Source organism: Plectropomus leopardus, chromosome 1, assembly GCF_008729295.1.
Source record: "Plectropomus leopardus isolate mb chromosome 1, YSFRI_Pleo_2.0, whole genome shotgun sequence".
Lineage (NCBI taxonomy): Eukaryota > Metazoa > Chordata > Actinopteri > Perciformes > Serranidae > Plectropomus > Plectropomus leopardus.
In genome coordinates this window covers 1,740,126-1,746,138 of record NC_056463.1, presented here as the reverse complement: position 1 = coordinate 1,746,138, position 6,013 = coordinate 1,740,126, and positions in this window count along the sequence as shown.

Genomic DNA, 6,013 nt, shown 5'->3' with positions numbered 1-6,013 from the left:
AAGGACTTTTATTTTTCACTGGCTGATCAAGAAATCAACTCGAATCAATGAACACGGCGATGCGCTCGAAAAGAACGGAAATGTTTTAACACGATCAGAAATGTGATCCTTTCAAAATAAAAGGAGACCTGATCCAAAAGGAATTCACAGACAGGCAGACGAGAATAATTAGACCTGAGCGAGACAAACCGAGAGAGAGAACAGCAGCACTGGCAGCAGCACAAGGAAATAGAGCAACCAACAGCTTGTACACTTCATCTGCTTCCAAAAACCCATTTTTCTGCTGTGATGAGGATCATGCACCAACGTTATCAGAGCTGACACAGAGCTCCCCCGGTTTGGGTATCAGACATACTGACACACAAACCAGACAATGGGGTCAATATGAGACCCTTCTGGGACTAAGCTGGAATGAATGCAATTTGAACCGACTTGGATAAAGAGTCGAGTCTTGATTACAAGGAACAGAGAGGACCTGTAAAGACCTTTCAAGTGTACAAAGTCAATTAAGTGACCGCATGCATGCATAGGGCTTTTGACTTTGACTAAAGGCCATTATCACTACACCTACGAATCTGTCGCCGAGCCCTGACACACCAGTGTCAGGTCAATTAGGTCAATGTCGGGCCATAGTGAGCGTCTGTCGCCCTAGTTTTGGCGGTGTGTCCCGCTACTATGGCACGAGTTTGCCCTTGTCGCTTGCTATTAGGTCGATATAGCGTGATGTATCAGCGTCGCAAGCATTGGAAGGTGAAAGACATCACTCTGGCTGGCAGTTTCAGCTCAGCGCACTTTCAGCTTTTCAGACCGATAAATACATGATGAAACCGCCAAAACTGAAAAGATAAGTAATATTCTCACATCTCTTTTCCTTCTTAAACACAGAAATACAACTGCACACCTTTTGAATTCAACTTTTTCTCAGTCACAGCAGACTGATGATGTTTAACTCCTCATAAAACACTTCATTCAAACTCGACAAACAAAATTAAACTCACCCAAACCAGCTTGGTTACTCTACAGCTCCTGTTTAATCCAAACATATCCTTAAATAACCGAGTTAGATGTAAAAAAAAAATCACACCATTATACCCCACAGTATCTCTCTGCCATTGCTGGCCGCCAGCTGTTTACAGTCCTGTAAGTCCTGAAAAGACCGCAGACTGAGCTCGTGTGGTGCGTGCTGTGCAATACATACAATGAGTTTAGCAGAAAGAGGAACGCCTGGATTTATGACGGTATTAAAAAACGTATTTTCGGGATTTCTAAACACCCTGGTACACCTTGATACCCCCCAAGCCTAATTACCGCCACCAGCTGATGTGGAGAAATATTTCCTCTCACGCTCAAACTTTTGTTGCAGTTTGGTCTTACGTTCACACAGCATCGGCAACAGTGCAATTTTTTGAAAATGCAACTCCTTCTGTCACCATGTAAACTGGCAATGCACAGATCCTTTGAAAACTTAACGTGTGCTGTGTTTTCTATGGTGTCATTAAGTTTTTTTGCGGATCTGTGTACATGGAGATCGTTCTCACAAAGTTATAATATGAGCACGGAGTTTTTTTTTAAAGAAAAAAACACATCGAAAATAGTTTTCCACTTTTAGTTGGGCTGTTCTCGTCTAAACGTGGCCTTAATGATGTGTTCAAGTGCAACTTTTTTATTAGGATGCAACGTGAGGCAACACAACAGTCTGTCTTGGTTGACACAAATTCCTTGAGGTCAGTTTGGTGTGTCTGTACCCTAACTGTGCGCTTCATTTTAGTGATCTGGTTTTTGAGAGGCTCTTCGGGCTACCTGCTCATTTACAGACATGACAGGTTAAAGCTCGGTCCCACAAGAGCTCCCCTCAGACAGCGGCGGAGCCTTATTATGTATAATTATATGTGGGAGGGTCAGTGCAGCTGTGCAACGCAGCAATATCTGGAGAAAGTCCCCTCTGCTTATAAAGAAATTTACATTACAAACTATGCCACCAACCTTTTTAGCACTTTATACTACATGAAAACTGAGTGTTGCAATGAGTTTTATTTTAGTACTTTTTTTGTAATTAAGTGGCCACAATAAAAAAAAATAATAAAAGAAAAAAAAAACATAGACATTGAAATTACAATTTCTGTGTTGGTAAGATAAAGATACGACCTGGAACATTTTACGCATTATTTTTGAGCGAGCAAACAAGAGTGCTGTGATGGAAACCCTGCATATTAACTGCTCTTCCAGTCTGCATACTGATGGGGTGTGAAGAGGGCAATTAACACACAGCAAACCACCAATGGCTCCTGACAGATCATCATTAAATAGGCGTTGCAGTGAAGCAGAGGAGAGGAGTTATCTGTGGGAATGTGGGGATGGTGAGTCAAGAGACCCAACACATCTAAACTCCAGTTCACAAACTCAGTTTCCAACACGGAACCAGAACAATAAGTGTTTAGATGATGCTGGGCGGGTGGATAGACAGACAAATACATCCTGGCATGGATGGATAAAGATTATGGCTTACTAGTTAGTGCGCTGCCCCCAATGTAGGCCAGCGTCAGCAGCAGAGCTTAAATCTGCTTTATCTGCTGGGTGGACGAGTAGCCTGAATACACGGAGGAAGAGCCTCTCACTTTTGCTCACACGCTGTATTTAAAGGGTTTTACTGGACATTTATTCATCCACGCAGTCAGCCAAACTGAACATTAAGAACAGAGGAAGAGGCTGTTGAACGAGGGTTTTGTAACCTCCTATGCCTCAGCTGCACTGCAAGTGGAAAACAGTTTTAATAGACAGATCTGATAAGAATCTTAACAACTCACAACTGGCTCTTTGGCGGCATTTCATAGTCTGTTAAACTGATTTTTTTTTCTTATTGCATAAGAGCCGACGATTAAGACATCACTTATTTCTCTCTGTCAACGATGTGCTGCTGCAGACATCACGGTAATCGGATGGCATTTAGTTTAGACTCGTGCCACTGCGTTGAAAGTGATATGCAAATGTTACTAGGTGTTGTTGTCACTTTCATAATAAAGCAATACTTCACCATCCACAAAATGACTATTTATACATCAAATATTCATGACGTGTTAGGTCTAATTTGGGAAGAAAGTGTTTTTCTTGCATGCCTCTGGTAAACAAGGAACACAAAAAAGGCACTGTGTACATGTACACACACAAAATATTCCTATTTTTGCCTGTAATCTGAAAATGACAATACTCCTACTAAGCGGTTTATATGGCTAATGAAAATGAATATCCCTGTTTACATGCAGCCGTGCATACTCCGATTAACACGTCATTTCTCATGTGAAAATATGGAAATTGGAACGTCCAGAGCTGCTTGTCATTATGCTTTGTTGCATCAAAATAGGACATTTTTGTAAAGTCTCCTAATGGTGGTGGACTCTTTATAGCATGCAGACACAGCCTGCCTCTCTCATTCTTTCAACCACCCTTTTGAAAAGATCAATGTTACGATATTTGCACATATCCAAAAACCTTTTGATATCCAAGTCATTCATAATGTTTCACAGTAGGAGTGTTTCTTCTGACTAGAAATGTGGACTTTTCTTTTGTCCTCTTCACCCCAGCCTTGCAAATTTTGGCAATTTGGTTTTTGTAAATTGCACTGAGCCCACCGTAAACAGAAAAGAAGCCATGTGTCTCAAACTGCTGTAAAAATGCATATTCTGAAAGCACTGTATACATGTCAAAAGAATGATCCTAAAAACTAAATAATACCAGCACACCCCACATCTCTTATTCAGAAAAGGTCTAATTTTGAGACTCTAAACGTGTGCTGTGCTGTGTAGTGCAGTGGATGAGCATTTGCTGTGGAGTGAGAGCTCTTGACTTCACGCTACTCTTTGGTATAAGCAGCTGCGGACACGATGCAGCGGCACAGAGACTAAAGGACTTTACACCATAATAATTTCCCTATTCTGCATAGAAGTGGTGAATTTATAGCAACTAAATACAGCACAGTCTCTTGTGTACTATATTACATGACTACAGCAGTCACACCGAATTCCTGCTGAATGCTGATCAAACTTAAAAACTTTGTATATAAGTATCGGCCTGCCTAATCAGATTCAACTGGCATAGCTCTGAGTAAGGTACAACCTTAATAAAAACATCCATTTACAAACTCTGACAAAACTCGTACAGCAGTTAAAAATCCGTGTCTAATGTATCAGTCGTTTGCTCAGCGCTTCCAAAACAAGTCGAATTCTCTTGCCTTGAACGCTGTCTGACCTGGAATAAAAATGAAACTTATCTCTGCTTTGCATGGGTTGTGCGAGAGTCTATAAACAGATGTGTTGATATAGTTGGTTAGTTAGCTGTTAAAACTTGTTGTTTACTTCACTTAATCAGCAATGTTTGCATTGTTTGGATTCTTTGTCAATGTGGAAACGTGAGAAAAACAAAGTCTTCAAGAAATCAAGGTGGCACGACATGAAAATTTGGTGTGTAAATGGTCATTTTGTGGATGAAGTGTTCCTGTAAAGTGGCCAGGGTGTGCATTGCGACTGTATGTTATTTAGGCAAAGTTCTCGTACAGAGTCCCATAAAATAAAGTCTTACTTACATTTATACATCATAAATCAAAACCAGCCGTGACAGAACAGTGATGGACAGACAGAGCAGAGAGGGACGTAATTTATGGACGGATCTAAACCTCAGATCCTACACAGAGGCACATCGCAACTACCTGAGACGCCAACTGACATATTTTACATTCCAGACATGATGCACGTCCCTGGAAACCCTCCAAACAAACTAACAATGTACTTGGAGGATACAACCACACTCAGCACAGTCAAAACAAGTAAAAAACATAAAAGAGTAAATAAAACAACCACAGAATGTCCCTGAAATCGCAGCGAGACAAGAAATACGCAGTTTTATTTTTCTTATTCTTCTAAACAGCTTGCATTAATGTTGAAAAGTTTAGCATTTCAATTCCTCCAGTGCTACAAACAGTGCCTGAAGCAATACCTTTTTACAATGCATAGCTCAACAAAATCAGCACCTTTTTCACAGTAACACTATCAGCCTTTGTAGACAAACATGAGTATGTGTACATAAATCACTACTGTCAGAGTGCAATGGTAAGACGATACAAGACACGAGCAAACCAAAGACATCTAAACTCGTGTTGTTCCGAGACTTGTATGAAAGAGCGGCAGTGTTTCATTTCACATAATCCTAAGTGGAAACGTTCCAGTGACGCTGCCCCCGGACCCAAAGTGTAAATCATGACAGCTATATCGGTTTGTGTCCATCGCTCTGAAACTGTGCATTTTAAATGCATGCAGTATGTAAAACTGCCTGTCAGGCCTATCCCAAAAAACACGCCTGCATCATGTGGAAGCTGTTAGGGTATGTGGGTTGCAAAGACATCTGTGAACTTTGGCTCCGTGTGCAGGGGCTGTGATATGGACCTCAGCTGAGAGGACAGTTTGAGGGTTCAGAGCAGACGGAGTTTGACAATTAAGCAATATTACATGAGAGGGCGAGCTTTATCGTCATTTGAGCAAGACAGTGATGCTGTTAGAATGAGGCGCTTGTATCTATTTCCTCAAGCATCACTGAAGTGCTCAAATATTGCAATTATAAAACTATTACCAACAAAATAAATATGTATGATCAAAATGTATTCATATTTTGGGGCAATGAGCTCTCAAAAATGAAACTTTTTTCAAAAGTGTGCTGCCCCGTTTCCATGGAAATACACAGAGTCTGACTGGAAAACGACCTAGCAACGGACACGTTTTCTAGTCCGTGTTGAGTCTGCTGGCCAGCTTGTGCTCAAGCTTTCTAGATCGTGAGGTATCCACAACTAAATAAATACACAAGATATAAACACAGAAATGCTTAGCTTGCTCAGTCTTGTTACCACGAAGATATCTGCTGACAAAAAGGTTTTTACAGATTAATTAAAATCTGTATTTAATGAATCTGTAATTTACTGAATTTACTAATGCAAAACCTCTGTGCAGCCCAACAGCCAAATATGGACAAG